At 41.1% G+C, this 6,000-nt stretch overlaps 1 protein-coding gene across 1 annotated transcript in view; it reads right to left on the bottom strand.

The window, feature by feature from the left end:
- LOC101359063 (zinc finger protein 501) overlaps positions 1-6,000 on the bottom strand; it is a 68,170-nt gene that overhangs the window by 15,895 nt on the left and 46,275 nt on the right. The window contains exon 1 of the mRNA XM_012554335.2: positions 5,791-5,891. The gene's annotated coding sequence lies outside the window, so the exon portion shown is untranslated. Of the gene's footprint in view, positions 1-5,790 lie in introns of the transcript that reaches the window.

Here is a 6,000-nt window from a genome sequence, read left to right as displayed (position 1 = left end):
AGAACCCTCTGTTGTGATCCTGGTCAGAGCAGTCAGTGGTGGTAGCCGGGCACCATCTAGCTGTACTGGACTCAGTCCGGTGGAGGCCCTGGTAGTAGGCTGCTGTTTTAAACAAAAAAATTTTAATTTTGAAATAATTTTTTACTTACAAAAAGTTGTAAAGATAGTATAGAGAATTTCTGTAAACCCTGGTGTTTGAAATGTCTCTCCATATAACCTTGAAGTGAAAAGAATCAGTAATATTATTTCAAGGAAGAAAGAAGATGGAGAAATGGATTCTTATCAGAGTCGAAGGCTCTGAAGGTATGGAAGAATAGAATGAGGAAGTTAAAATACATAATGAGGCTGGTCCTATAGTCTTCTCATTAAAGTCTGTGCCACTCCATTTTATTCTGAAGATCTAAGAGGACCCTATCTGGGACTTCCTGATCCTCTTCCACAGAAAGGGCATGTCTTAGTTCTGCTATAACAGAAATACCACAAGTGGATGGCTTTAACAAACAGAAAATTATTCTCTCATAGTCTAGGAGGCTAGAACTCTAAATTCAGGGTGCCAGGTCCCAGGGAAGGCTTTCTCTCTCTGTCAGTTCTGGGGGAAGGTCCTTTTCATCACTCTTCCCCAGATCTAAGAGCTTCTCAGCACAGGGACCCCAGATGCAAAGGATGCGCACTGCTCCTGGTGCTTCTTTCTTGGTGGTATGAGGTCTCCCTGCTCCCTGATTCTCTTTTATATCTCAAAAGAGATTGACTCAAGATACAACCTAATCCTGTAGATTGAGTCCTGCCTAATTAACATAACCGCGTCTAATCCTGCCTCATTAAAATCATAGAGGTTAGGATTTACAACATACAGGATGATCACATCAGATCACAAAATGGTGGACGACCACACAATACTGAGAATCATGGTCTAACCAAGATGACACACATTTTTGGGGGACACAATTCAATCCATAACAGGGCATAAGGGGGACCTGCCAGCTACCATACAACCCTACAGAGACTCATGCAGTAGAGTGAGGTTTGGGTGTAACAGTGCTAGACACTAGAGAATAAGTAGGACATGCCCCTCCCTGCCTGAAGCTTACGTCGTAGCCAAAGACATTAATTCTGTAATTAAAAAAGTAGTTAAGAGTTACAAAAGCAGAAGTATGGGGTGCTATAGAATGTAGGGGAGAGGGGACCAGACCTAGTCTGGGAAATTAAGCCTCTCTAAAGAAGGGATAAATAGGCATTAGACAGGTGAAGAGAGAAAAGAATATACCAGAGAGATAGAACATAATGTACAAAAGAAATCAAGGTTAGCACTTTGGAAGAATGAAAGAGAGCCAGTAAGGCCAAAGTATTAAGCACCAGAAATAAGACATGAAGCCCCAGCCAAGCAAAGACTAGATCATATAGAACCCTGCAAGCCATTTTAAGGACTTTACTTTAGAAGCAGCAGAAAGCCACAGAAGGGACATGAAAAGGTTTGAAAAGGGAAATTGTAAGAAAAAAAAATCCCTCTGCCTGTAGTGCAGAGAATGGATTGTGTGTAAGGGGTTGGGGGTGGAGAGGGCAAGATGAACACTGGAAGACCTCTCAGGAAGTTGTTTCAGTAATCCAGTAAGGGGACTAGACTAAGAGACAGAATCAGCTGGCCTGGCTGGATGTTGAGGGGAGCTCCACGAGGAAGGAGTTAAGGGTAATTTACCAGCTTTTGGCTTAAGCAAGTTGAAGACAGTGCCCTTTAGTGAGCGTGGGAACACTGGTTTCAGGAGGAAGAAAATGCATTTAGTTTGGAAAGATCCAAGTTGAGAGCAAAACATACATGTCTAGAGTGGAGGAGAGAGGAGTGGGCTGAAAACATTTATCCAATTTTGGCATAAAGTCAATAATTGAAATCATGGCAGTAACAGGTAAAATTATCAAAGGAGTGTGGATAGGAAAACCTCAAAAGTGAGTCTACATGTTTAAACTGAAGTTTAACTATGGTTTTGATTTAACAGATTCCAAATCCTGTAAAGAGCTAAACAAAATAATTTAATATATGATAAAGTTGATATGTATGGTAATTAAAAAAAAGATTATTTATAAATTGCGCTGGGACTGTTGCTTAACTACTTGGAAAAAAACACTTAATGAGGGTCCTACCTCAGTCCACACACCAAAACAAACCCAAACTGATAAAAGAGTTAAGTATAAAAAATGAAACCACAAATGATTGTTTAATTATGAGGTTAGGGTAGACTTTTCTAAGCATTATGCAAAAAAGCACAAGCCACAAAGGACAAAATGGATAAATCTGGCCAAAGAAAAAAAAATTCTATATATCCAAAATACTCACAGATAAAATTAAAAGACAAACAAGCTAGGAAAAGTATCTTTGATTTATCTATCAAGTAGATAGATCTAATATATACAGGGTTTTTATAAATGAGTTAGCAAAAAGGTGAACTGATAGAAAAGTAGAAAAGTACAACAAATACACCAAGAATGACAAAAGACCAATAAACATATCAAGACAAAGTTCCATCTCTGTGGTAATCAAGGAAATGGGCACTGAAACTACTGTAAATTTTAACATCAAATTAGGAATCTTATTTTTAACGCTAAAATTCAAGACCAGCAAAGGTGCAAGGAAAGAACTTTTCATATACCACTGGTGGGAATGTAAACTGGTAACATCCTTCTGAGGTAATTTGGCAAAATATATGAGTTGTAGTTGGGATGTCATGATACACAACAGAAGACACATTCAGTATGCGCAACACTTTCAATGTCTCTCAGAAACTCTTCAAAGCTATCAGTATGTCATAAAAATCCCTATATCTTTTGACCCACTAATTCTACTACTAGAACCTTCTCAGAAAGAGAAGTAACTTCCCCAAAAGGAAAAAAACTAAATTATTTTGTTACCTATTAAAAATACCCCCTATAAGAGTCCCTCACGGAGCAGGAGAAAAGTATGGAGCAGAATTCAAATTCATGTAAAAAACCAGACTTAGCAGTCTGACCGAGACTAGAGGAACGCTGAAGCCACGACCCCTGGGCACTCTGTTAACCCAGAACTAAAACCATGCCCAAAGCCCACTCTTCCAACAAAGATTAGACTGGACTATAAAACATAAAATAATACTTGTGAAGAATGTGCTTCTTCGTTCAAGCAGATACATGAGAACAAATGGGTGGCTCCTGTCTGGAGGCAGGATGAGAAGGTGGGAAGGGACAGGAGCTGGTTGGAGGGACACGGGAAACCCGGGATGGAAAGGGGGAGTGTGCTGTCACATACAGGGACTGTAACTAGTGTCACACAACAATATGCATATAAATTTTTGTATGAGAAATTAACTTGAGCTGTAAACTTTCACCTAAGGCACACACACAAAAAAATTCCCCTACAGTGTTGTTGGAAATTATCATCATTTTATTGTTGAACAGTGAGGTTTAGCAGATTACAGTACTTCCACTTGGTAGACAATAACATAGCCATTAAAATAATTAAAAATGAAAATATATGACCATTTGGGAAAATATTTATATTTTAATGTAAGTGAAAAAAAAACAGGATATTAAAATTTTGAAGTGCAACATATGTATGTTGAAATATGCAAATGAATGAGATCAAGAAAGGAAAATAACCATCATTGTGGTGTCATGTGAATTCTGAATGTTTTTCTCCGATATTTCTGAAACTTCCTATATTACCTACATTTTATTTTGTAATTTTTTAAACCTCTAAGAATATACATCAAATTGTTAACTGTGATCATCTCTAAGAGATAACGTTATGGTATACTTTTGCTTTAAGGCATTTTTATAATGTTTGAAAGTTTTCCCACAAAAATGAATAATCTCTGTAATCAGAGGAAAAAGCAAAAAAAAAAAAACAAAAAAACAGTGAGAAATGGGCACAGAGATTTATATACAAAGATCACATCATTACTACAATTGTAAAAACCAGGTAAATGTAAACAGGCATACCGATGATGGCACATCAATATGATAGAATATTATGAAGCTATTGAAAGTCATGTCTTCTAAGAATATTCATGAGAAAATACACTAAGTTACAACAGGATGATATAAAACACTGTAAACAAAAAAGATACACACATATACTAGCACTAACTTACTAATACACAGATATAGACAAAACACACTCATAAAAAAGGACAGGAAGAAAACCCACCAAAATGTTAACACACTTATCTCTAAGTCAGTTAACAGATGACTTTGCCTTGTACTTTATGCTCTTCTATACATTTCACTTTTCCTACAAAAAACATGCATTACTTTTGTAAACAGAAAAAATAGCTATTTAAAAAAAGAAAGAGCCAGTGGATATATGGTATTGGCCTCCCATTCTGAATAAGATGAAAATGGACTGGACTCCGCTCAGGAAACTTTGCTCTGCCACAGCCCAGGTGAGTGGGCCTATATGACAGGGTAGTGATCTGAAAAAGGTGACCGATTAGATAATATCTATGAGTCCTTCCAACTCTAACATTCTGTGACTCCCTGATTAAACCAGTTAATTTATAGGAAGCGTCTTGTACCTACCACTTCTGCAGCCTTAGGTCACTTAGCAGCAGTGGGCACTTTGACAAGTTATCTATTCTCTCTGTGCCTCAACTTCTTCATTAAAAACTACAGGTCATAGATTGTTGTGAAGATTAAATAAATTAGTACAACTGCTCCGAACACTGCCTGGCACATGTTCTGTGCCATTCCGCCTCAGAAACCAACCACCAATGAGTTGATTCCGACTCATAGCGACACTATAAGACAGAGGAAAACTGCCCCCATGGGGTTACCAAGGACAGAGGAGGACTGCCCCATGGGGTTTCCAAGGCTGTAATCTTCATGGACCCTGACTGCCACATCTGTCTCCCAAGGAGCAGCTGGTGGGTTCCAATCACCGACCTTTCAGTTAGCCGCGGAGCGCTTAACCACTGCGCCACCAGGGGTCACAACGACTCTATTTTAAAAAGTAGAACCGCCCCATAGGGTTTCCTATGCTGAAATCTTTACGGGAGCAGGTTGCCTGCTCTTTTCTTCTGCAGAGCCGCTGTTGGGCTGTTGGGTTCTAACTGCCGACCTTTCAGTTAGCAGCCAGGGCTCCTCGCTTGGCACATGGTAAATGCTAAATAAATGTACTTTTACGTATTATCACAACTATCTGTTCCCAGCACTAGACTGGGAGTACCTTCCAATTTGGCAGGCTACAACGTCATTCATTTTGTAACACGCCCCTGAGTTCTGTATGTTTGGCAAATACATTCAGTAGCATTTTGTTGGCATACATGCTACCACATACATCCTATCAATGGAGTACCAGTGAAGAAAGCCAGGCATGGACTACTAGACAATCCAACTTAGAGATCTAGAAACAGACTGTGTACTCGGGAATTCTAACCCTGGTCTTGAGACTCCCAGCCTAGTGCACTTTATACGCCGTCTCCTAAGCCGGCGGTTCCTAAACAAGTGTCTGAGCCGCAGGATGAGCTGGGGTTGGGCACGGCGAGAGGAAAACGCTGGTATCCGGACTCAGAAATCTGACGCAGCCCGGGAATTTCTTTTCTGGACACGGCTCCTATCCTTTGTTCATTCGCTCATCACTCAATCATCATTTATTCATTTCTCCATAACATTTTATTAGACATCTCCTCTGTGCCGGGCCCTGTGATGGGCCCTGGGGACTGCAGTGCTGAGGCTGCAGGCCGGGAGAGCCCGCGTCTCGGGCCGCACGGACAGGTAGCTCCCGCTTGGAACCCCTCCTTTTCCTTCCCCAGGGCCCAGCCCGCTCACCGAGAGATCCGGAGGCTCCCCGCGGGGCCGGAACTGGCGAGTGCGGTCCCCGAAGCGCACGGAAGCCCAAGCAGCAGGCCAAACCCTCCACAGCCGGAAAAGCAGTGGCGCGGCCGGTACTGCGTCACAAGCGGCCGCGCGCTCCACCTTTCGTGCCTCCGTCCGCTGCTTCTCTAGGAAGCGGTAGGAGCATCTCGCTGCGATCCTCTG

This window comes from Trichechus manatus, unplaced genomic scaffold (genome assembly GCF_000243295.1).
Source record: "Trichechus manatus latirostris isolate Lorelei unplaced genomic scaffold, TriManLat1.0 scaffold00001, whole genome shotgun sequence".
Lineage (NCBI taxonomy): Eukaryota > Metazoa > Chordata > Mammalia > Sirenia > Trichechidae > Trichechus > Trichechus manatus.
Note: the sequence above shows the minus strand (reverse complement) of the source record. Positions and strands in the feature narration are given on the sequence as shown.